Source organism: Brachycentrus maculatus, unplaced genomic scaffold (assembly GCF_059751285.1).
Source record: "Brachycentrus maculatus isolate JH-2025_06_01 unplaced genomic scaffold, ASM5975128v1 h1tg000227l, whole genome shotgun sequence".
In the NCBI taxonomy this organism is placed as follows: domain Eukaryota; kingdom Metazoa; phylum Arthropoda; class Insecta; order Trichoptera; family Brachycentridae; genus Brachycentrus; species Brachycentrus maculatus.
The window spans coordinates 572,957-599,638 of record NW_028280978.1 but is presented as its reverse complement, the minus strand read 5'-3'; the positions used below and the strand labels follow the sequence as shown (position 1 = coordinate 599,638).

Sequence of the window (26,682 nt, the reverse complement as noted above, 5' to 3'; positions counted from 1 at the left end):
TTCATGTCGCTCACTCCTTTCAACAACGTCATTTATAAAAAAAACTTTATTTTTCAGGAAATCGTTTTTAAATTTTAAAAATATAGTACAATGCTTTAAAAATAAATATCAAGCCACTTATTGAACTTTTTACAGTGCAACAGATCTTTTTAGGTAAAACCTAAAGATTTTTTCTCCATTTGAAAAATATTTAGGAAATTAAAAAAAATAATTAAACAATACCTTTTCTTCAAAATGCAAAAAAAACACTTACTGCCCTGTAGCGGGTAAATATTAACAGTTAAAATATGCCGCTTTTGCGGGGATATATTACATTTTCTGAGCATTCTGAAAACATGAACAACTGAAAATTGAGTATTTTTGATATATGACGTTGTTGAAAGGAGTGAGCGATGTGTCATTAAACTCAAAGCGAACACAGCCTCATTCGTATTGTTAAATGAATTTAAAATAATAATAAATACATAAACATTTCATAGAACCTACCTAGAATCTACTAGAATATTCTATTATGATCATTTGCTAACCTATCACGAATCAATAAAAAAGGTACTCTTATGACACGCATATTTCGTGAAAATATCCTAAATATTGCGTATCCTCAATCATTTGAACCCCGCTGGAAATCAAACTCGGGACCTCCAGCATGGAAGCCAAATGCGTTAACCACTACACTATCGAGGGAGATTTTATTATAATATTAATACAATTAAAATAAGGACTCATTTTTGATGAAATTCTAAAATGTCCAGTATTTTTTTTCGGTACGATCTTTTTAGATGGGAGTGAACTTTTGTATCTTCTAACTAAAATTTCTTTTATTTTAATCTGTGTTGGGAATAGGAGACATAATCTAGTGTAGGCCAATCAGAAACTTTTCAGCATTTGCTCGTCGTCAACAGATCTTCCGTTCCACGTTTTTTTCGGGATCTAATGCTGAAATAAACTACTACTATCTATCTGACTGCGAAAAAAAGGTAGATGGCATGTTACGGACCTCAAAAATGCCATATCGCTCACTCCTTTCAAGAACGTCATAAATCAAAAATCGTGAATTTTCAGTTGTGCATGTTTTTCAGAATGCCCAGAAAATGTACTATATCCCAGAAAAAGAGTTATATTTTTAACGTAATATTTACCTGCTACAAGGCAGAAAGTGTTGTTTTTGTATTTTGAAGAAAAGGTATTGTTTATTTTTTTTAAATAAACTAGTTATTTTTCAAATGGAGAAAAAACCTTCAGGTTTAACCTAAAAAGATCTGTTGCACAGTAAACAGTTCAATAAGTGCCTTGATATTTAGTTTTAATAAATTATATTATATTTTTTAACTTTAAAAACGTTCTCCTGAAAAATCAAGTTTTTTTTATTTATGGCGTTCTTGAAGGAGTGAGCGATATGACAAGAATTTATAAAAAAACCAAAAACATTTAAAAATTGCATTATTTTTTAGAAATAAAAATACATCTTATTCGTTTCGCGTTATCTGATAATCATTATAGACGAAGCATTTTGAGAACGATTTATATTTTACTGGAAGTACTATCTAAATGAGTTATCTGGTTCATACATATATTATGACTGTATATTTGGCGAATTTAATGTGTTAAGATAAGGAGAAACATAAAATACACAATGTCAGCTACTTTACAGAAATGGCTCCATGTCACCAAATAAATCTTTTGTCATGTCTGGAGTCTGTCATATGCCCTTATAATAAACTATACGCCGAGTTATATAATTTACGTTTAATACTTAAACATATATTTTTTTTAAAAGTATCGTTAAATCAACAACCTCTCAGTTTTAAATATTACTTTAATTTTTTACATGGATTCCCTTAAAACGTTAAACGCAATGGGGGCACCGGTGACCTCACATCGCTCACTCCTTTCAAGAACGTCATAAATCAAAAAACTTGATTTTTCAGGAGAACGTTTTTAAAGTTTAAAAATATAACGCAATGTATTAAAAATAAATATCAAGCCACTTATTGAACTTTTTACTGTGCAACAGATCTTTTTAGGTAAAACCTGAAGGTTTTTTCTGCATTTGAAAAATATTTAGTATGTTAAAAAAAAAAATTAAACCATACCTTTTCTTCAAAATGCAAAAACAACATTTTCTGCCCTGTAGCGGGTAAATATTAAGTTTAAAATATGCCTCTTTTGCTGGGATATAGTATATTTTTTGGGCATTCCGAAAACATGTACAACTGAAAATTGACGTTTTTTTATTTATGACGTTCTTGAAAGGAGTGAGCGACATGTGTTGAACCGCAGCACCATGGGGGTACCAGTAACCTCAATCTAGAGCTATGTATATTCAAAGTTCTTTAACTATGAAACCCATCCCAATACATTTTATTATTAAAATATGTAAAGTTTTTTTGTGATATTTCAAAATTGACAAATTTTCGTATTGGCGTTTAACGTATAAAAAGAACAGTATTTTTTATAAGAAATGTAACATATTTAATATTGGGATGGTACCCGTAGCGTAAGACTGATCACCTCGCCTAATAAATTATCAAATTAACATTGCATCATTTTGATGCAGTGCCCTATGCACCATTGGGCGCTGTTAAGAACTAACGGTAGTATTTTGATTTAATAAATGATTTTTTGGTTACTTAATTCTAAAGATTATAAAAATAATACACCTGCTACATATTATACGTATGTATAATATGTAGCAGGTGTATTGACGGCGCCACAGTCAGCCATACTTCTAAATCTATTAACACATTGTAGTCGGGTGTTTTTCGCGATTAGCGCAAAAATATATCGCTTTCTTAAAATTGACACAATTTCTAAACCAAATAATATTTTCGATTGAAATTTTCAAAGAAATCATATATGACATTTGATCATCAAAAAAAAATTATAATCATAATTTTTAATTAAGTATTCCGTATTTCACAATTTTAGAAGCATTGTAAACTATAAAAAATAGTCTTCTCCTCCGAGGTATCATTCCCTATACAATGCTAATATATTCAAATAATAACATACCAAACAGTAAACAAAACAGTGCGAGCGGTATGAAAAATAGTCCAATACGTGAAATGGCTCAAACTAAACTTGAGATTGAGATCGCATAAAAACTCTAGATTTCTGGGGATGCCTTTACAACCGACACACTAGCCAATCTGGACAAGACATCTCAAATCGTCAACAGACTATCGCCTAGCACCCAGGTAGCAGATTACCCTTCAACGCATTTTATTTCACGCTGATAACAGTCGACAAAAACGGCATTTGCCGTGTCCCGCAGTTGACCGACAGTCCGCGAAAAACGGCTAATGCTGTGTCCCGCCGGCAACGTGTTAAAATGCTTACTGGGTGTGAAACGGATACATGGACCATTGCATGTATACATATTTCAAAAAATAAATGCAATATGCATGTCAAAAATGGGCAAAATGGCGAGTAATGCTCAGACTTCCCACTTTTTACATATAAAAAAAATACAAGTAAATAATCTAGTATCTGATATAGAATTTCTTTTAACCCTTATCCGCACCCAATGGTGCATAGGGCACTGCATCGTGGGAACGCAGTGTTATCTTGATCGTTAATTGCATGAAGCTTCTTGTACCAGCCCAGGGTGATATTAAATAAGTTTGAGAGCGAAGATCACCCATATTTATTTTGACCTCCCTGGGACCTCCAGAGCGGTAGCCGAGCGCGCTGACCATTACACTACGGAGGTGGACATTGAGATATTGATATAGAATATAATAAATAATAATAAATTGTACATGATATTTCATTATAGATCACTTTGTTCAATAAGTAATTTTTCCGCGTACCCTTGCGTAAATTCTACGATATTTCATGTTAAATGATTTACTTATCAGTTTTGAAGTGGCATATCAAGATTCTTGTAAATGCCAATCTTGGCGAACATTTGATAAATCATTTCTCCACCCATATAACATATATGTAACTAAACGTCTGTGATAAGGTTTGCCTCCATATGAGTATATCATATCAACAAAATACAGTGTGGCTCATAATAAATTTACAATAAAAAATATTTTGTTGCAACATTTTTGTAGATGTGAGATAAGATATAGGGAAGATCCTACAAGTTTGTTTATTTCAAATATTTATTTCGTAATTTCGGAGCTAATTGTCTCCACTAGACATTTTGCTAATTAAATGTTCGTGCCAAGTAATCATTAGGAATTTCTTTATTTAGGTGTACATTGAGATTTTCTTTGTTTAATTTATATTTATATATGGAAAAACCCTGAGATGAAGATCGGCAGCAAGATCAAGATATACAAAACTTGTGTGCGACCCATCATGACGTATGGAATCGAAAGTAGAGCAGACACAGCTGCCACAAAAAACGCGCTTAGAGTGTCAGAAATGAAGACTCTGAGAAGCATAACAGGCAAGAGTCTTCGAGATAGATTGAGAAATGCCAAGATCAGGGAAATATGAGAGATCGAAGATGTCGTTAGGTGGGGAAGGCAACGAAGAAGACAATGGTATGCGCATGTGAGGAGAATGGAACCATCCAGATTCCCCCACATCGCATTGTACGGCCAACCCCATGGTAGACGACTCCCGGGCAGACCACCAAAGAGATGGGCCGATAGCTGGGAATCGACGTCGCAGGAGGCTAATCCCTCTTAAAAACAGGCCGTAAGGCCTATAACAAGAAGAAGAAGAAGAAGAATTTATATTTTAGTTGTAGACTTTTCTAGAATATGAGATTATTTTGAGAATAATATTTAAAAAAAATCGCATATCTACTATCGTACCCCCTCGTACCTTATATATATATTTTAAACATCTTAATGTACGTACGTAATAAAATTGTAAGCCTAGATTATTTACAGTACTGGACTATAGAATTTGATACTAATTGTAGCTTTTTAGATCCGTTAGATAGATCCTAATACCAACGCAACGATAGATGATACGCAAACGCCTCCACAGCCCCATCCAGTACAGTAGTCAGCCATGGCAAAGCATTTTCAGAAAAGATTCAGACATCGAAAAAGTATTCCCATATAATCATATTTTTACCCACATTATCACGGAAGTGAAACATGGAGTTGGCAAAAGAAGGATGAAAGTAGTTCTTCTCTCAGAAGAATGTGCGACAAAACGATATATGATAGATGTGCGAATAGTGAAATAAGGAAGGAATGCTGAGATAAGCATTATCGATAAAAATTAAGAAAGGTGTGTTGAGATGGTTTGGACATGTATTATAGAACGAATGAGTGAGGAAAGAACGGTAAAACAAATTTATGAGGCGAATGTAATTGGAAAAAAAGAGCAGAGGAAGACCGAGAAAAACATGTATTTCAAGTATTCCAAATACTTGAAAGTGGTCAGGTTAGGAGTCTTAACAATCGGCGGGTATGTATGAGGAGATGCATGAACGTGGAAGAGGCGAAGAATGTTTGCAAAGACAGAGTGGTGTGGCGTTCTATTCTCTCTACCTACCCCTGCGGGGAAGCGGCGTGATGGTTAGTTAGTTGATTAGTTTTATCACAGATCCCTTTCCTTACACAAACATAACCTACAATAGTAATACAGCTCTAAAAAACACACTCCCTATCACAAGGCCTAGCTGCGACATGGAAAGATGGCAACGCGATGCAACACCCTTATTGTGTAGATTTTGTTTGAGTTTGCCAAAAGCCACCCAACTCACTTATATTCTTCCTGGCAGCTTCGCTGTTTGGTTCTCCTTGCCCAGTTTTATCTGCGCCCTTTATCATCCAGAATCATCTCCTGACTAACGAGAACATCAGAGAGTGGTTTCATTGCAACACCATTTAGAAGGTCTGCCGATAAACTGAAAAGGACGTGATATTATTTAACTTGCACCATTGCAATAAGAAGTTCAACCGCGAATAATTAATGAAGACTTCTGTAACTTATGAGCCAGAGTGTACAAACAGCTCAATACCGCGCGATCGCATATCGGTATGTAAATTTGAAGATGAAGGTGTGTTACTGAGCACCGAGTAAACATCACCAAAGCCTGGCACACGAATATTATTATTTATGGGGCTATTCAGAATCGCATCATCAATTTTGTTCTTCTCTTCTGCCAATTTGAGTCCGGTGTTAGACCTAGGTCACTCTTTCGGTGTCCAGTCCTCTCTGTCGTCAGCAGTCCTTAACTGGTTTGAATCTACTAGCGAGACATAGGTCAGTCAAGGTTTCTGTAACCTATCCACATTATAAAAATAGCATGATACAGACTATTTTGGGTGAGAGCTGTTTTTAGAACGGTTGAAGAATTGAAGATAATGCCGTTTTCGCAAATAGAAAAAAAAAACAAACAAAGTGTACAATGACGAAAAGTACTTCTATCGATATAACTACCAGTATGTTATTTTAATAACTTGTAAATTTCTTATTCTTCTTACTCATTCTTATAGATCCTCGGATATGTCTATTCCGTTATCAGTCTCTTGTGATGTGGACTGCCATCTGTCACACCATCCTTTTGGAGGCCTTCCAGGTAGTCTTCTTTCGTCTGGGTTATCGCAAAGAGCAATTCGGGCCAGTTATTTTCTTACATTCTATTGACATGGGCATTCTACAATGGTCTTCGCTGTCTTCCCCGTCTGATTATATCCTCCTTACTACACATTTTCCGGATTTCAGTGTTCCTTATTCGGTCTCTTAACGTGTTTCCGGTTATACACTTCAATGTCCTCATTTCTGTTCTTAGAAGAGATTTGGATCGTTCTCTGTCTGCTCTGGTCTCTATCTCATATGAGGCAATCGGTCTTACATGTATTGTATATTTTTACTGTACTTTCAATATTCATGTGCAATTTTCCAGATTTTTTCTCTTCTTTGGAAAGATCGCCTAGTTCGGTTAAAGTTCCTCCTATTGTTTCCATTTATCTCTGTCTCTGTGTTCTGTTCCATGCTTTTCCAGCTAAACCTCGACATAAAAAAATCAAAAGTTTCATTGTTAAAATTTATGATTTTGTAAAATTTAGTGACATCACTCAGGTTGAACAATGATATATTATTTCCAAATCCAAATTAATGTTCAGGTTCATTGCAATTATTTGAAAAATGCTTTTAACATGAGTGGAGTGTTTTGAGAATTGCACCTTTAATTCTCATTACCATTACCCGCTCTTACGTAACCGTAACTTGGTCACTTGCATTATATTTATTTCTTACATCTTATCTTCGGATGGAACATATCGATCGATCATATTTAATATGTCGTTATCTTGTTTTCACCAGCGATCTTTTTATTGCATATCGTTTGAAAATTCACATTTTTAAATCGTTATGAATCAATGGATTAAATCCAATGATAGCTATTTCCAGTAATTTTCAGATAGATATTCGGCAGTAATTTTGCGTTTACATTATTCATTCGTATAATTAGACATTTAACAAACATAATTTGTATTTTGCGGCCATAGCATAATTTACTCTTCTTCTTCTAACCATTATCTACACCTAATGGTGCAAAGAGCGCGTATTTGATCACGCATTTTTATCGATTGTTGCGCGGTATGATCGATAATCCTGAAATTATCCGGAACATTGGTCTGTATGTTCCCGATAGTTACCTAAGACAGCGTCGACATAGATTGTTTCACATTCCTATACACAGGACCAACCTGCCGATAGTTATGCCTGTAGGAAGAGTTAACGCTATGTTGAACAATATTTCATTGGATATTGATCTGTTTCATGTGTCTGAAGGAGTTTTATGAAGCGGGATTCTTCTACACCTTTAGCAATAGTTCTTGCATATATTTTATTTTAATGTAAACGATTTAATTTTTTTATAGTTTTATTACATTTCATTATATTCTTAAACTTTAAAACGATCTCCTTAAAAATCAAGTTTTTTGATTTATGACATTGTTGAAAGGAGTGAGCGATGTATGTTACATACATGTTGGTATTGCGGTCTCGTAATGCGGTGCACCAAGGACTCGCACGAGGCACGAGTACCCACTGATAACTGCATGATGTTTACATACTAAATTAGCCCGAATAAGAATAGATGTCGGTGAGAAAATGTTGTACAGTATTTTTATCTCTGTGCCAAAAATGTTTTGCCATATATGGTAATTCAACGACTACTTTAAATGATTTAACGTCAATTAAGAAAAAAGTTATAACACAGGTGTTATATTTATAAGCGTAAAGTTATATGTATCAGCTTAAAAGTGCTGTATATGTCAATTAAAAGTTACGAAATAAATGTTCAATTTAGTTTTTATACGTTACGCTCTAAATTGACTTAAAATAGCAAATTTTAGACGTCTGCGACTTCCAGACGCGTGTTTTTTTTTATTACACCGCATCTTGAACATATCACGAAATTATGAGAAGTAAAATAATATTTAAAGAAAAAATATTAATACATATCACTCACTCCTTTCAACAACGTCATATATCAAAAATCGTCAATTTTCAGTTGTGTATGTATTCGGAATGCCCAGAAAATGTACTATATCCCAGATGCAACGCATATTTTAAAAAAACGGCATATTTTAAACTTAATATTTACCCGCTACAGGGCAGTAAGTGTTGTTTTTGCATTTTTAAGGAAAGGTATTGTTTTATAATTTTTTTTAAATATACTAAATATTTTTCAAATGGAGAAAAAACATTCATGTTTTACCTAAAAAGATATGTTGCACAGTAAAAAGTTCAATAAGTGGCTTGATATTTATTTTTAATTCATTTTATTATATTTTTAAACTTAAAAAATGATCTCCTGAAAAATCGAGTTTTTTGATAATTGACGTTGTTGAAAGGAGTGAGGAATATTTAAAAATCATACAATGGTAGATCTCGTCTCTTCTCGAATAGTCATTTAAACTGTTTCGTCATTTCATTTAAATCCGTAAATTCACGTGGTAATTTCGTTGTAATAAATTAATCTCAAAGTATATGACCTTAAGAATAATTAAAATAATCTTTCATGATTTAATGACTTCATACCGTGAATTCCAGCGCCTAGCCACACATCGTCACCACTTCCTTATCAACATTACAAAGACATACCTCAATCAACGCGATTAATTATTATAGAAAGAAAGTTTTAATCAGCGCGAAGGCTTTCCAGAAGACTGACCGAATTAATGAATGATAATATTCCATTATATAACACAAAACACAAACAAAATTCCATTTGTGATTTTCATAGCCATTAACCCTATATAACTAAACATTCGTCCACGCGACGACGCCCTTCTCCGAAAAAGTCAAGTGCACTTACTTCCCTGTACCCCCCACCCGCCAGGCTTTGTTTACGCAATAGTGATTAATTGTTGAATGTCTCTTACATTCATTCCTAATAAACCAAACTTAAGAGTCATGTAACCAGTTACTATTTTTAATGAATATTTTTGAAAATTTTCACGTTTGAATTGCGTAGTCCGCCTGACGAATGTTTAGTTACTTTGTATTTGCAAAAATAGTTTGGTTATCCAGGGTTAAAATTTGTTTACATACCGTGACATTTGAACTTAACCATGTACATATAATATAAACAGGATGTTTTAAATTTTTTTAATGTATTTATTAATTTGGCATTAACTTTTAAAATTGGATTAACCTCAAAACTGATTTATGTTTTAATAAGTGTTTTTATTTTTATATTTAACTCAACATGTTATTCCACAATGTTAATGCCAAATTGATAAATAATACCAAATAATATTATCGACAGAACAGGTAATTGACATTTCGCTCACTCCTTTCAAGAACGTCATAAATCAAAAACTTGATTTTTCAGGAGAACGTTTTTAAGTTTAAAAATATAATACAATGTATTAAAAATAAATATCAAGCCATTTATCAAACTTTTTACTATGCAACAGATCTTTTTAGGTATAACCTGGAGGTTTTTTCTCCATTTGAAAAATATTTAGTAAATTGAAAAAAATAAGTAAACAATACCCTTTCTTCAAAATGCAAAAACAACATTTTCTGCCCTGTAGCGGGTAAATATAAAGTTATAAATATGCCGCTTTTGGTGCGATATAGTACATTTTCTGGGCATTCTAAAAACATGCACAACTGAAAATCAATGATTTTTTATTTATGACGTTCTTAAGAGGAGTGAGCGATATATCTGATAACCTTATGGCCTATGTACATAAATATGATATTTAAAAAAATATATTATCAAATACTTTTTGAAATTGCTTCACAAATCGTAAAGAAATACACTTTGTACGTCTTTTAATAATGTTCACAAAAAATCTAGGTATAAACTCGTATGTATAACAAAAATACGTAAAATTATTATTTTTCTTTTCTTTTGTGCACCGTTAAAAAGGCAGAAATATATTTTGTATATCAAAAGCATTGTTAACTTTGTGGTATGGCAATATTACACTCTCCTTATCCTTCATCGTTCACTTTGTGTATTATCTTTGTTTAGATAATCTAGAAAAATTAGAAATAAGTAAAGCAATTAATAAAGACTTACCCATAATAAATCACCAAATAAATTTAACTTAAAGTCCACTTTTAAAAAAGATTCCCATTGAGATTCATTTGTCTTTTTTCTCTCTTTCAAAATTTTATTTTTGTATGAATGTCAGCCTCCGCCTCCGTAGTGTAATGGTTTTGTCCGCCTCTGTAGTGTAATGGTCAGCACGCTCGGCTACCGTTCTGGAGGTCCCGGGTTCGATTCCCAGGGGGGTCAAACAAATATAAGTGATTTTTTCACTCTAATATTTATTCAATATTACCCTGGACTGGTACCTGCAGCGGAAGGCTGATCACCTTTCCCTCGTGTGTTAACGATCAAGATAAAACTGTGTTTATGATTTAGTGCCCTATGCACCATTGGGGTGCGGAAAAGGGTTTGAATTAAAATAAATGTCAGACCGTAATAATTTTAATTTTAATGACCCGATGATGGAATGATTATTTCGAAACCGGTAGTCACGAATTCGTGTTTATTAAATTGGTATTTGGCAAAGATAACGATGAATGATAAAGAGAGCTAGGCATGAAATAAATTACATTACCTGGATCACACTAATGACATCATTTTCATATTTTTTCTGGTTCCATTCCAACGTGTCGTCTTTGTAGGCTGTTGGGCGTCAGCTATCCTCGTCCTCAGGTTATAGATCCTTCCTTTTAACTTTTCGGACCCTTTCCTTCGACAAACTCGCCCTTGCTTCACTTTGCTTGCCCCTGGATCCTGAATCCAAAAGATTGATAGTCAATAAAAAATAAAAATAAAATGAAAAAACAATGAAATATTTCTATTCTATTTATTAGTATAATGGTCAGTGAGCTCGCCTACCGTACCGGAGGTCCCGGGTTCGATTCCCAGGTGGGGTTAAATACATATAAGTCATTTTTTCACTGTAATATTTTTTCAATATTACCCTGGACTGGTACCTGAGGCGGAGGGCTGATCCCCTTGCCTTCATGTGTTGACGATCAAGATAACACTGCATTTATATGATGCAGTGCCCTATGCACCACTGAGGTGCGGATAAGGGTTTAAAGTGAAGAAGATTATTTACACAAATACTTCAATTTCATACTATTTCTGTGAGCCTAAGCGGCTCATAATTATAAATAGGTATCAAATTGTGGTAGAGTGGATTCGAACCGAGAAACTCTGACTTAAGAGTCCGCGACTCTAACCACGGGACCGCAACCCGACACATCGAGACGAACGACGTTCATTCGTTATTCATTACACCTCACTATTGTTCTGATTCTGTAGCTATATTTGGCAGTAAACAGTAGTTGCACTCAATTGAAACTCGCGATAACCAGGATCGCGTTTATGCACGTTTTGACTTCTCTCCTGTACATCTAGGGTGGCACAAAATTAATTGTGGCACCAATTTGATAATGCAATAAGCTCATTACTTAATTTAGAACGAAACTAGCGCTGCACGCATTTTATGACAGTAAAAATGCAAGTACAGGGTGGCACAAAATTAATCACCGTATCGAAAGATGTTATTTTTTTGCAAATGACGTCGTACCTCAATCATATTTGAGATCTGTGAACTAGACAGCTGCAGTATGCAAACAAATTTAGCTTAGCGCAAAATTAATCATCCAATTTTGTTTTTGAACAACTTTTTTTACAAAATAAAAAAATTGTGATAGAAATCTTTATTTGGACTTTCATTTTTTTGTTAAGTGGAATAGATGATATTCAAGTAGCTGCTGCCAGTGTTGACACTGATTTGTATCTGTTTTATCAATTTGTTTGTAAACTGCAACGGTCAAGTTCACAAATCGCTCACTCCTTTCAAGAACGTCATAAATCAAAAATCGTCAATTTTCAGTTGTGCATGTTTTCGGAATGCCCAGAAAATGTACTATATCCCAGCAAAAGAGGCATATTTTTAACCTAATATTTACCCGCTACTGGGCAGGAAGTGTTGTTTTTGCAGTTTGAAGAAAAGTATTGTTTAATTTTTTTTTTTTAATAAACTTATTATTTTTCAAATGCAGAAAAAACCTTCAGGCTTTACCTAAAAAGATCTGTTGCATATTAAAAAGAATTAATAAGTGGCTTGATATTTATTTTTCATACACTGTATATTTTTAAACTTTAAAAACGTTCTCCTGAAAAATCACGTTTTTTGATTTATGACGTTCTTGAAAGGAGTGAGCAAATGTCAAACATGATTGACGTACAAAGCCATTTGAAAAAATTATAACATCTTCCTACAGCGTGATTAATTCTGTGCCACCCTGTACTTGTATTTTTATTGTCATAAAATGCGTGCAGCGCTAGTTTCGGTCTAAATTAAGTAATGAGTTTATTGCATTATCAAACTGGTTTATATCCTCTGTTATCATTATCCTGCTTGGGAAAGAATAAGGTCACCTTTTTTATTATTCTATTTGGACCTTAATAGTTTCAACTGATGTTTTTTTTTTTAAACTGTAATTTTTTTTATTTAAAAAAAAAATTCTTTTGCAATTCATAACATAAATTCAAATACAAAAAAATCTAAATATTAATACAAAAAAAGATCCCACAAAGGCATGGCCTGTGTGTGGGTATCCAATATAATTTAGTCATAGTAAAGGGTATAAGGGTATAGGTATTATAAGTAGAACTAGAATAATAGTGTTAATATAAAATACAAAAAATACTTGACTATCAGAAAACAATTTTTTTTAATAAAATTAAAAACATAAAAAAGATGAAAAAGTAATGTTGGCAAGCATGTACTACAAGAAAAATGAGCTTAAATCTGTCTCTTCTATAAATAATCTAAGCAATTTTTTTTAATTTACACGAACTTTCGCTCACTCCTTTCAAGAACGTCATAAATCAAAAAACTTGATTTTTCAGGAGAACGTTTTTGAAGTTTAAAAATATAATACAATTTATTAAAAATAAATATCAAGCCACTTATTGAACTTTTTACTGTGCAACAGATCTTTTTAGGTAAAACCTGAAGGTTTGTTCTCCATTTGAAAAATATTAAGTATATTTAAAAAAATAATTTAACAATACCTTTTCTTCAAAATGCAAAAACAACACTTTCTGCCCTATAGCGGGTAAATATTAAATTAAAAATATGCCGCTTTTGCCGGGATATAATAAATTTTCTGGGCATTCCGAAAACATGCACAGCTGAAAATTAACGATTTTCGATTTATGACGTTCTTGAAAGGAGTGAGCGAAATAGTCTTTGTGGAATAAGTTGAACAGTTTTGGAGCTATGAAAAATGAGTGTCTTTGCGCAAGTCTGGATTTACAAAAAGGGATTTCTAATAAATTATTCGTTCTTTGGCTACTGTATTACAGTTTTTTTTAAACATCAGTTGAAACTAAGTAAACCCTCCTATAACGTTGAGATAGATACCGCGTTGTCAGGTGGAACGTTATAGGGAGTATATTTTTAAAATTGTATTTTGTATTTTAACCAGCGGAGATGACTATTGATTCATTATTGAATTAAAATACGATGTAAAATCATTTACCCCCCATAAAGTTCCCTCCCATAACGCGGTACCCATCAAAACGTTATAGGGGGGTTTACTGTAATATCATTTGCCTATAGACTATAATATAGACTATGAATACAGGTTCCTGCAAGACTTTGTAAATATTTTTTAAAGTAGATCTGTGTTTATCACACGAATGGCTTCATTAGAGCCACTTTTTTTTTGTTTATATATCAAAATCCAATGGAGAGCAAGGGCACTGAAACAGGATAATGCAGCATTATCTTGAATCTTGATCGTAAATGAAATTAATGTAATGTCTAATGAACTGATCATTGTTGGCCATTACGCAGAGTGCCTAGACATTACCGGTAAAAGTAATGATTTTTTCTCCAATGGAATAAATTACACACCAAATTTCATAAAAATTACCAGTTATATTGCATTAGTATTGAAGTTATGTTAGGTTAGGTTTGATGAAACTATCTTTTTGTTTTATTTTACCTAACCTTACCTAACGTTAGACTGACCGTCTTGCCTTCATGTAATTTATAATCAAGATGCTGTGTTCATTGCACCATCGGATGGTAATATAGGATAAAGGAGGTATTTATTAGATGACTCTGGAGATTTCCATTATATTGCATTATAATATAACAAGGAGATCGTCTTGCCTTCATGTAAGAATTTATGATCAAGATGCAGTGCTCATTGCACCATTGCATGGTAATATAGTATAAAGGAAGTATTTTTCCAGTGACTGGAGATTTCCACTATTTTATGTATTAAATGTCAAATCAAACACTGATTTTTTTAGTCTAATAAGTTGTATTATATTGTTAAAAAAAAACACACACATAAAAAAAAAATGTGACAATTGTTTCACCTAGTCATGGCATTTCAAACGAATGTATTTTGAATGATTTCTATTATATTGCATTATAATATTACTAAGAGATCGTCTTGCCTTTGTGTAATTTATGATCAAGATGCAGTGCACATTGCACCATTGGATCAGTGGCGGTACTTCCCTAGAAGCCCAAAAGCCCGGCTTGCCTAACAACTCCAAATAAAAATGACTAAATCTAGACCAAATTATTAAAAATACATAATTAATGTGTGACTATTTTTAAATTATCGCGCGCTTACATGATTATTAAATACTATGCATGCCATTTTATGGTGATGGTACTTATTGGTTATGGTTAATATCTGAGGAAGATATTTTATTATAGTGACCATTTTCTTTATTTCAAGCTATACCTTACAAAAGTTACATGTTAGCATATTTTTACAATGATTACAATACATTGTTTATATTTATAATACTTTCTGGGTGCTTACTATACTGGGAATGATATGAGGTGAAGAAATTATAGGTACATCATGTATTCACGAATGTGAAAAATAATGGGCTTGCCTTACTGGTGAACCCTAGGCACGCCACTGCCATTGGATGGTAATAAAGGAAGTATTTATCAAGTAGCTCTGGAGATTTGCATTATATTGCACTATAATATTACCAGGAGAGAAGGAATATTGCATTCTGTCGGTCTGATAAATTAACATATTCGCAATTCCAGACCATGCCCGTGAATTATGAATAATGCATAACGGCCGATTAATCACTTGGTGCTGTTGAAGATAAGAGAAGTAACCCTGTAAACCTGACCCTAGAACTTGATATGTCTGTCAGCCTGTCGGTATTAGTTGACATAGCGCCAGAGCGACATTATGCCGGTAGAGAACTTAATGGTTCCGGAGCGGTAATGAAAATTGCGGATGACTTAATTGTCGGATGATGAAGGTAATTCCTCGACAGGAAGCCCGAGTCCGTGACTGGAAGACCCAGTTTACCCGTGTGATACCGCCGCACTGGGAATACTATTCAATTCGGCATCAAAACCAAATTATAATTAAATTTGAGGCACTAACTGTGTGATTATCCATTTTATAATTAAAATGTATATTTGTATTAAAATCACTACAAATTTTTATAATAATTATGTTATAAAAGAATTATTTAAAGGGATTTCAAAACAAAGTTACATTTAAATTATAAAAATCAATTAATCCAACTCGACATATTGCCTCTTCGCAATCTCACCCTTATCCGCACCAAATGGTGCATAGGGCACTGCATCGTATTGACGCAATGTTATCTTGATCGTTAATTATTATAGGCAAGTTGATCACTCCTGCGCTACAGGAACCAGTCCAGAGTAATGTTAAATAAATATTAGAGTGTAAAATCACAAATATTTATTCTCACCCTCCTGGTAATCGATCCTGGGACCTCTAACACGGTAGCTAAACGCGCTGACCTTACACCACGGAGGTGGACAAATGCCTCTTCGCATTAAAACAGTATAATCACAAAACTTACTAATTTTATTGGAAAGGGTTTTAAAGGTTTAACGTGTAATAATTTTAATAATAACGATATTTTCAAAATCTTTTTATTTATTTTTGACTAGTTACATTATCTCTATTTCAAAGTTAGATAAAATTTATATTAATTTTATTATATAGTAGCCGAAACGTAGCTACGCGTTGGTCAGAAAAAGAATCGTTTCGACGTTTAATACTTTTCTAGATAAAATGTTGCTTAATTTTTACGATTTAATTTAAACATGAATATTAAGTTGATTAAATACGATTAAATTTAAGGAAAAAAATATAATTTTTCACAGCTAAGCAAAAAAATTTTATAAAATGTTATTTATTTCAGCACAGTTATGAAATTATTATACGAAAAAATATGGACTAAAACTTTGCAATAAAGCGAGCGTTTGTTGAACTAAACTCTTTTGTCAATATTTAAGAGAAGCATACTGGTGATATTTTATGAATATTTTTGGAAATCATACACTTTTAATGAAAGAGGCGATATTTCTATTGTAAATTTGATTAGTTTCAACATCATTCGCAATCAGAACAACTACTGTTTTGATAATCGCAAAAAAATCCATCTCGGTGTACAAGACTTCGGTTTGTTATTTTAGGTAAACGTTGCGTTTATTTGATTAGGTAAAAACGCAAGGTTGATCCTGTTTGAAGTAGTTATTTTATCAAGAAACTTATCTATCAAATTAGATAACTTTTTCGCCGGATTGTGGCAGTCTTCTTGAACTAAATAGATAGTAAGAACGACTAAAATTTATGCTTCAAAATTTAGACGAGATTTCGTTTACACTTATCAGCTAATGTTGAAATATCATTCTGACTTCAAGGTGAGACGTCGGAAAACGTGGTAAATATGACAAAGTATTTACCAGTGTGTAATTATGATATATTACAATATATACATGCATATTTAACGAAAAAAATGTTTGCTTGTTTGTAATAAACGAATATCATAAACCTCAAAGAAAAATACTGTAAAAACATTCATACCGTAACTAATCATTCATCGTTCACTTTGTGTAATACCACTGTAATAAACACTTATTCGTGACTACCGGTTTCGGATCATTCCATCATTAGTTTATAAAAAATAAAATTATTACGGTCTGGCATTTATATAAAAGTAACATTTTGACAGAGAGAAAGGATACAAAATTACACTAAGTGAACGATGAATGATAAGAAGAGTGTTCTATTACTATGCCACAAAGTTAAAAATGCTTTTAATATACAAAATATATTAATTACTGTTATTAATAAATAAGTAATAATTAATAAAACAAAATTACACAAAGTGAACGATGAATGAAGAGGAGAGTGTTATATTACCATACCACAAAGTTAACAATGCTTTTAATATACAGAATATATTAATTACTGTTATTAATAAATAAATAATAATTAATAAATAATACCGGAGAGATGTGTAAGATTAGCTCGCTGGAAACCGCAATACTGCCACATGTCCTGTCCCCATATGTGCTTCACAAGCAGTTTTATGATGACGTTGGAGCTCTTCATCAGCCTCTCCGGAAAGCCTGCTACACTATTAGCCCACCCCAGTGCGCTGGAGCAAACACACCACTCGCGATACAGTGACGGAGTGACTGTACAAGGGTCCTGTATCAATTATTGTCATGTATTGCACTTCGCTATGCAAAAATTACACCACATTTTACTAGCATATTTCTGCGTACAGGAATTGAAATATCATTTTTTTTACAATTGATTGTGAAATTTTGTCATTGGAACATTACAAGTACTTGTTTTGTAGTAACTATGTGTACGAGTATAACTTAAGTTCCAGCATTCGTTAAGTCGCAACTAACTAACTTTTCTCTAAATCCAGGTAACCTTTTAAGTATTTATTGATTTGGTGTTTATTTTGTAGAACTCCATTTTAATGTATGTATTAATTTTTAAATCAAAGACAGATTTTTTTGAGTCTTCCAAGTTGTATTTTATTAAAAAAAAAACAGAAAAATTTATTTTGTGACAAATTTTTCGCCTAGTTATGGCATTTTCAAATTAATTTTTATTAGTTTGAAATGACATAACTAGGCGAAAAAATTGTCACAATACTAATTTTATATGTTTTTTAAATAAAATACAACTTAGTAGACTCGAAAAATCTGTGTTAGATTTAAAAATTAATTCATAAACATTTTAAGTAATTGATTTCTTTCTTAAAACACAGTTTTTGCAAAAAAAAAATTTTTTTTTTCGAAATAATTATATAGTTTTGAAAAGAAAAGAGTTATTGAAATGCAAAGTGTCCAAAAAAAATCTTATTATTATATATACTCTAAAAAAAAATATCCAATATACTTTTAAAAAAATCGGGCGTAAACAGCCATGTGACCTCTCCAGTGGTGTCCGGTGGAATGAATTCTGTAGTGGAACGAATATCCCCTTAACAGGCACCGTGGCGTAGTTGGGTAGAAGCTTGACTTTGAAACTGGCCTCGCGGGTTCGATTCGAGCCAAATGCGAAATAAATTCATGAAAGATTTATTTTAATGAGTCTGGGTGTTTATGATGTATTTTTAACATTTATGTTCCCTGTCCTTACTCTCCTACCTGCAGACAAGCCGCTAAAAGTAGATGGTTTGCATGTTATTCCTTTTAAAAAATGTTACTGATCTGTTAAATTCCCAAATAAAGTAAAATAAAAATAAAAATATTAGAGAAAAAGACAGGGTAGCAGGAATGTCTAGGATAGTCGAGCTACAAATCTGTACTAGTTCGTATATCGTAGTCATACAGGAGAAAGTGACCAAGTGCAGTTGTTTACAAAAACGTGATAATTGACTATTTGATATCTTAATAGCTTAATATTGCCCTGAAAAAAATCCAAAGGATTTTAAACTTGGAAGTATAATATATTGACTTGTTAAAAATGACTAACTGCATTGATGTTTATTTTCTTGCCAAGCAAAAGTGACTTTTTACGTTTTGTCAGTTGGTCACTTTCTCGTACGACTACGATATGTTAGATACACTGCAGAAGGGGGTCTGGTATCTACAATACGTTATTTTTTGTAGAAAGCGCAGTATGAATTATTACGTATATCTTTCAAAAACACCTGCAGTGAATTCGATTATGTTTGAGCGAAGTTTTACGTCATATCGGAAGATTTATTCATAAATGATTTGAATAAAAAAAAATTGCCATGAAAATGGCTCATTTATTTACTGCATTAGTTCTACCGATTACAATATTACAGTAAAACCTTGATATGACGGACTACTTGGGGGGAGGGATTGTCCGTTGAAGCCGAAAGTCCGTTATGTAAAAATATGTTTTAAAATATGTTTTTATCAAATACAAACACTGTATTTCTTCAAACCCTTATCCGCACCCCATTGGTGCATAGGGCACTGCATCATATAAACGCAGTGTTATCTTGATCGTTAACACACGAAGGGAAGGTGATCAGCCCTCCACCTCAGGTACCAGTCCAGGGTAGTATTGAATAAATATTAGAGTGATAAATTTACTTATATTTATTTGATCCCCCCCCCTGGGAATCGAACCCGGGACCTTCAGAACGGTAGCCGAGCGTGCTGACCATTACACTACGGAGACGGACACTGTATTTAGAATATATATATAAACAATACAAAACATAAACAAAATTATATTTATTACCTTCGGACACACGTCGTGAAGTGACATTGCTGCTTGATATCGACGCGCTCGCTTTCGGTAATCCTGTTTTGTAAAAAGATTCAAGTTTCGTTTGCGCTTTTGAAGTTTGCAGTTATTTTTTTGGATAGTCAGTTTTCAAAAATTACGAAAATGCGTATAATATTTATTGACCGGATTTTTCTTTCGTTACATCCGAAGTTTGTTAATTAGAGGTCCGTTATATCAAGGTTTGACTGTACAGTAAATAGTTAATCGTGGACATAAAATTTACACAATGGGTTCAAGTGTTTATCAGTAAATATGAAAACAATATTAAAATGATAAATTTATAATTCTAAAAAAAAAATAGAAAAAAAAAATTTTTCATCACGATTTTTATGTTTATAATGTCGTATTGCCATATACTTATGTTGTTTTAATCCTAATAATAAAATCGAATGTATGGAAATGCTACTTTACATGACTGCAATAAGTACCTTCTTCGTTGGTAACTATATTTGTGATGATTGGTTTGGATCCTCCGCTCGTCTCTTCAACTCGGCGTACCCACTACAACGCATGTCTGAGATAGTTTGGTCCATGGAGTCATCCTTTAGTTTGTGCCTTTGGTGAAAGCGCCCTCTGCCCTATTTTTTTATATTAATTACAAATCCATTCAATAATATCCGCGTACTAATAAAATAATATCATGTGTGTATATTATAACTGAGTACCAGGGGCGTGCACTCGATATAGGCAGAAAAGTAGTGCCTATCTAACTTTACCGCGTAACATATAAAAACCAGTACCTACCCTACCTTACTAAGTAGTACATAGCTTACCTTACTACTTACCTCTACTGTCTACCCTAGTAAGTAGTACCTAGGTTACCTTACTACCTACCTCTACTGCCTACCCTAGTAAGTAGTACCAGCTTACCTTACTACCTACCTCTACTGCCTACCCTAGTAAGTAGTACCAGCTTACCTTACTACCTACCCTAATTAATTCTCTGTGCACGCCACTGCTGAGTACCCAGTTCCATTTGATGATATTGACACTTAATTATTTTACACTTAGTGCAGGTTAAACGATATCGTGTTGAAGTGTTTAATGCGCGAATACGTACTATAGCAATTCACACTAGACACGATAAAATGTTTGCAGAATGAGCAGTGTCGACACGAAGTCCTCACTCCCGACAGTTTATGATACAGTACACAGTGTTGTGATGCAATGGTTCGCGAGCCACAGGCAGGAGTTACCATGGAGATAAATATTAAGTACCGTCTCTTCCAATTGCTTTTAATTTTCCAAGATGGAGCATCTTTTTGAGCAGTGTAAGGATTTTTGTAAGGATGTTTTTTTTATTTAGCAGTGTAAGGACTTTAGTAAGGATATATAAGGATCACACCTTCTTTGGATAATTGAATCTCTAGTCAGTCGATAACTTCATTAGTTATATTTAAAATCATAACATAAGACTTTATGAAGGTCTTGAATCTTTTAAGAACATTATTTGATGAGGAAAAAGTCAGGAACATAAAATATTGATCATAAAATAATCCCTTGACTCATGTAATTTTTATTTTCAAATGAGGTTAAAGTGACATGTTTTTCTTGTGTGTAACTATTGTACATATTGGTTAATGAATGTACATATATAATTACAATGTCTTTATGATCATATATGCTCATTTGACAGAATTTTATAAACATTTGATTGGAAGCGAAAAAAAGTCATTGATTTACTTTTTTAAGAATATATTATTCTTATTCAACGATTCTCGATCGATTGGAATCTCATGGCAAAAGTTGAATATTTTTTTACCATATTTGAAATAATCTTTAATTTACTAAAGTTTGTGTACCCCTGGCCTAATGGATTCTCAATATTTTCACTTACTGAAACATAAACATGCAGGCGCCTTTTGGACAAACATTATACGACAAAGTGACGAGATTTATTCTTATGACTAGAGCAAATACCATAATTTGCTGGTTTCCCGATGTTATAAGTACCCGCAATATCGTGCGAACTGGTCAGTCGAAATGCCATATTCCGGTGGTCGCTTCTCGGTCCAGTGGTAGTGCTCCAAGAGGCTTGGCAGGGGAGTGAACATGGATTGAATGTCCAGATCGGTCCAAGACTGCAGACTGCCAGGTATACCGAGCACCGATCATGGCTAATCACGTGGAAGACAAGTTCCCGTTCGCAGAGAAGAAGCTGTACCTCAACATACCACCGAGGATCATTTCCAAGAGGTGAGAGATGTTTTGAATTGGCCCATAGCGATCTTTTTCCGTCTTGTGAAATCAAGGTCAGGTATATGCCTATTCTTCCTGTCTTTCCTTCAAAATAAACTATGTGAAGGTAACCAATTTATTCTTCGTGTTGATACAAATCATTGATGGCCAACACCTTTTTATATACAATATGCTCTCTCGATTATTTGTCCTTACAAACAATCAATCATCCATTCGGGAACGATTATTTTCGCTGCATCTTTTTCACCAGTCCCATTTTATTCAGATTTTGCCTCCCTAGTGTATATATTTATTTAATTATTTACAGTCGTTAAAATTTCACTTTTCTTCAGATTATTTTCTTTAATTGGTTGACCGTCATCAGATCGATCTTAGACTGCAGTTATAAAGCGATGAGTATTGTGTATAGGCGATGTGCATACTTCGTCAGGTTGAGTGAACAGTTTACCTACGTTGATTCATCACTCTGTACAGGCGTAATCCTACGAGTAGATATGTATGTATGTATGTATGTATATTTTATAGGCAATGTCAAACATGCACATTTAGGTGGAAATCTCTAATCTGAGAGCGTTACGTCAATTGAAAAATTAGATGTTTTGATCAAATCTAACCTATTCTGACCGATTACCTTAACTAAATAATCTGACCTAAGAAACGAACCTAGAATTAAGCAGCTGGTAGTGTAATGGTCAGCACGCTCGGCTACCCTACTGGAGGTCCGGGGTTCGATTCCCAGGGAGGGTCAAATAAGTATAAGTGATTTTTTCACTGTAATATTTATTCAATATTACCCTGGACTGGTATCTGAAGCGAAGGGCTGATCACCTTTCCTTCATGTTAATGATCAAGATAACACTGCGTTTATATGATGCAGTGCCCTATGCACCATCGGGGTGCGGATAAGGGTTTGAATGAAAATGAAAAAAAAAATACCACTTGAGTTTTTTTTATGACGACTAGTTTCGGAAACAAAGTTTCCATCTTCAGGTCTAAATGTAAGCAAGTGATTTCTTTAATAATATCATCATCTCTTACCACAAAGTAAATGCCGCATCAATAAATAAAATACGTTCATTGTCAAATTTTATTTGAATTTTTCTACCCAAAATGTTTATTTATCGCTATTCCTGACCATACCCAGCATTAAGTAGTGCCGACAATTAATAATAAGTCTATAGCACGTTCCTATAGCAAATCACACAACACACCTCGTGAAGTCACATGTTTAGTGTGTATTCCGATCAATTATCACTATCGTCCTCGTATGTACTCCACGTAGTGGATAATAATCACTTCAAATGTCTTAGCAAACTTCGCGTTACTGTTTACCTACAGTATTACATACATCATGCCCCTTATAACCCGATCGATTACATATAAGTGTGTATACTTAATTTAAAAACATAAATTTATTGTTTAATTTATTGTCCGTCTCCATAGCGTAGTGGTCATCGCATTTGGCTACCATGCTGGAGGTCCCGGATTCAATTCCTAGGGGGGGTCAAAAAAAAAGAGATTTTTTCAATCTATTATTTATTCCATATTACCTTGGACTGGTACCTGAAGTGGAGGGTTGATCACCTTTCCTTCATGTGTTAACGATTAAGATAACACTGCGTTTGTATTATGCAGTGCCCTATGCACCATTGGGTGCGGATAAGGGTTTGAATTAATGAATAGATATTCAGGACAAGTGATCCGTATTCATGACAGGCCGTTTTTCAGAATTACAGAATTACATCATACTTCACGGATCGAAAGTGCAAACTATGATAGGGATGGGGAACCTTTTTGAGCCTGTGTGCCAATTTTTTTTTTCAATAAAATATGTCACGTGCCAGATGCCATAGAAATAAAAATGCATCAAATGTTTGTGTAAGCTGACCATTACACTACGGAGGCGGACAAATATAATTTTTGCCATATCATTATATCACTGAAAACAATCAGTGATATAATGATATAGCAAAAGCTATATTGTGGTAATTCCTTCAATTTTCAGTAGGTGGATTGGCACTTTACGACTGTACTGTATTTAATAGTTGCTAAAAACCCAACAAAATTCTTTAAAATTTAATTGTTTTTTTTCCGCGATAAGATTTGGCATACCAATGCTTTTGATAGTATAGATTTATTTAAAAAATTGTTATCCACCTTGAAGTCTGTACTTTCTCAGCATTTCTTCTCCATGTTGTAATGGATAAATTTAAACGTTGTGTTTCACTCTCTCTTGCTGCTCGCTGATAGTGTGTGAAGGCGACGTGTATTTACCAGTGCCTTACTATTTGTTATTTTATTATTATTTTATGTTTAAGACTTTTTGTTTCTCTATTAGTGTATTCATTAGTGTATTTTTATATTAGATACTGTATGTATGTATTATGTTAAAGGCTTTAGCCGTTCAATAAATAAATAATAAATAAATACCTACTATGTATAAATCTCATCATTCAGCTGACGGGCACAATGGGGGACATGCGTTGATTTTTCGTCATCGCTGAAATCCATGTTAATGCGGGCTAAGCTAATTAAATGATTTTATTTTTTTTTATAATTCTATACGTAATAAGATATTTTTAAGGAAAACTAATTTAAATTCAAATGAATTATTATGTATCATAAATATAAATAAAACGTGGACATGCACTCATTAAAATAAATACCACATATGGATTGATTGACGGCAAATAAAATTGACTTGAGTTTATTTATTAATTTCAATAAATTTATATATCTATTTGTTTTTTCTTTTTTTACATTTTTATTTTATTTCCATTTTTACTTTTTTTTCAAAAATGTTAGTAATGTTAATATATAACCACTCGCTAAGATTTTTATATACCGGTTTCGAAGCGTACCCGTCTCTTCGTCAGGACAATCACTACAACAGCATGCGAACAATACTACACTCGTCGTGAAGAAGAGACAGGTACGCCTCGAAACCGGCAAAAATCAATAAATGAGTGGTTATGTACTAACATTACTGAAATTTTTGTAAAAAAAAATAAATGAAAATGATTATCCATAAAGTAAATGCTTTAAATATTAATAATATTATAATTGGGTGAAAAGAGAACCGACTACACATAAACTATAATATAATACAACACAAATTTTTATGCGTGTAAGGGTATTTTCAAATATACTGTAATAATAAGAAAAATTTAATTTATTAAAAAAAAAAAAAAAAAACAATGCATCCTGGTATATAGTTCATTCATGTACACGCTTTTTTGGAAGAACATAAGAACAAGTAGGAATGGGTAATTACAATTTGCTGTGCTGTGTAGGACGCTGTAGGTAGAGATTAATGAGTGAATAGTGGATCGCGTAACGTATCAGTAAAATAAAAAGCGGAGAGGCGGAAATTCTAAAGGAATTGCTAAAGAAACTAATTTAAGAAACCAATTAAAGAAACTTATTTAGAGAGACGAGCAAAATCAATCTAATGATAATTATTTATAATTGTTTAATTTCAACACAGATGAAATTTTAAATTTTAATGTAAAAGAAAAAGTAGATTTGCATTCTATCATCTCATCATAGAACAAAACAACTCTGTGGAGAAACCCTGATTTATGAACAAGAATTTTGACAGACTCAAAATATTGTAAAAAGTAGTTTTTGGAATTTGTTACATATCGGATTTTTGTCTATTTATTTGTCTGTAATAACGCGCTTATCTAAACTACACCTACGAATATATCGCTCACTCCTTTCAACAACGTCATTTATCAAAAATCGTCAATTTTCAAATGTGCATGTTTTCGGAATGCCCAGAAAATGTACTATATTCCAGAAAAAGCGACATATTTTAAACTTAATATTTAACTGCTACATGGCAGAAAGTGTTGTTTTTGTATTGTTTAGATCTGTTGCACGGTAAAAAGTTGATATAAAAATATGTGGCTTGATATTTATTTTTAATATATTGTATTATTTTTAATTAATGTATTACTTAGTAAATACCACGTGACACGTGTTTCGATGCATTCCGCATCATTTTCAAACACCGTCTATTTTCAAAATGATGCGGAGTGTATCGAAACAAGTGTCACAGTAGATTTTAAGAAATAGTGGTATTTACTAAGTAAAACATCAATTAAAAATGGATAGATTTTACCACAAAGTGACTGCCGAATTAATTAATGAAAATATTCCATTATATTTTTAAATTTTAAAAACGTTTAAAATACGTGTACATTGGCAAAAACATATGTATATTACCGTTTCAACTTGATACATTTTACAGTAAATTTCATTTTTAAGGTACAAATACGCCTCGAATTTTATCGCTCAATAAAAATTTGCAATTAACGAAATGGGTATTTACGTTCGCTTTCCTCCGTTTTCCCGCCGTAAACTGCCAGTTGACATTGACCGCCCGAACAGCTGTTGTGACGAAATTTACATAATAATACTAATAATAATTGTGACGCTTTGGTCAGT

At 33.0% G+C, this 26,682-nt stretch overlaps 1 protein-coding gene and 1 long non-coding RNA gene across 3 annotated transcripts in view; one reads left to right on the top strand and one right to left on the bottom strand.

Annotated features, from left to right (window-relative positions):
- Positions 1-17,928, bottom strand: part of LOC148306764 (uncharacterized) — a 34,783-nt gene extending 16,855 nt beyond the window's left edge. Inside the window, exons 1-2 of the long non-coding RNA XR_015837956.1 lie at positions 17,748-17,928; positions 11,013-11,191 (exon numbers count right to left, since the gene is read on the bottom strand). This is a non-coding gene — a long non-coding RNA (uncharacterized LOC148306764). The remainder of the gene's footprint in view (positions 1-11,012; positions 11,192-17,747) is intronic.
- The window catches only part of ine (solute carrier family 6 member inebriated), a 70,302-nt gene that overhangs the window by 11,576 nt on the left and 32,044 nt on the right, over positions 1-26,682 (top strand). The gene's annotated exons all lie outside the window — the stretch shown is intronic.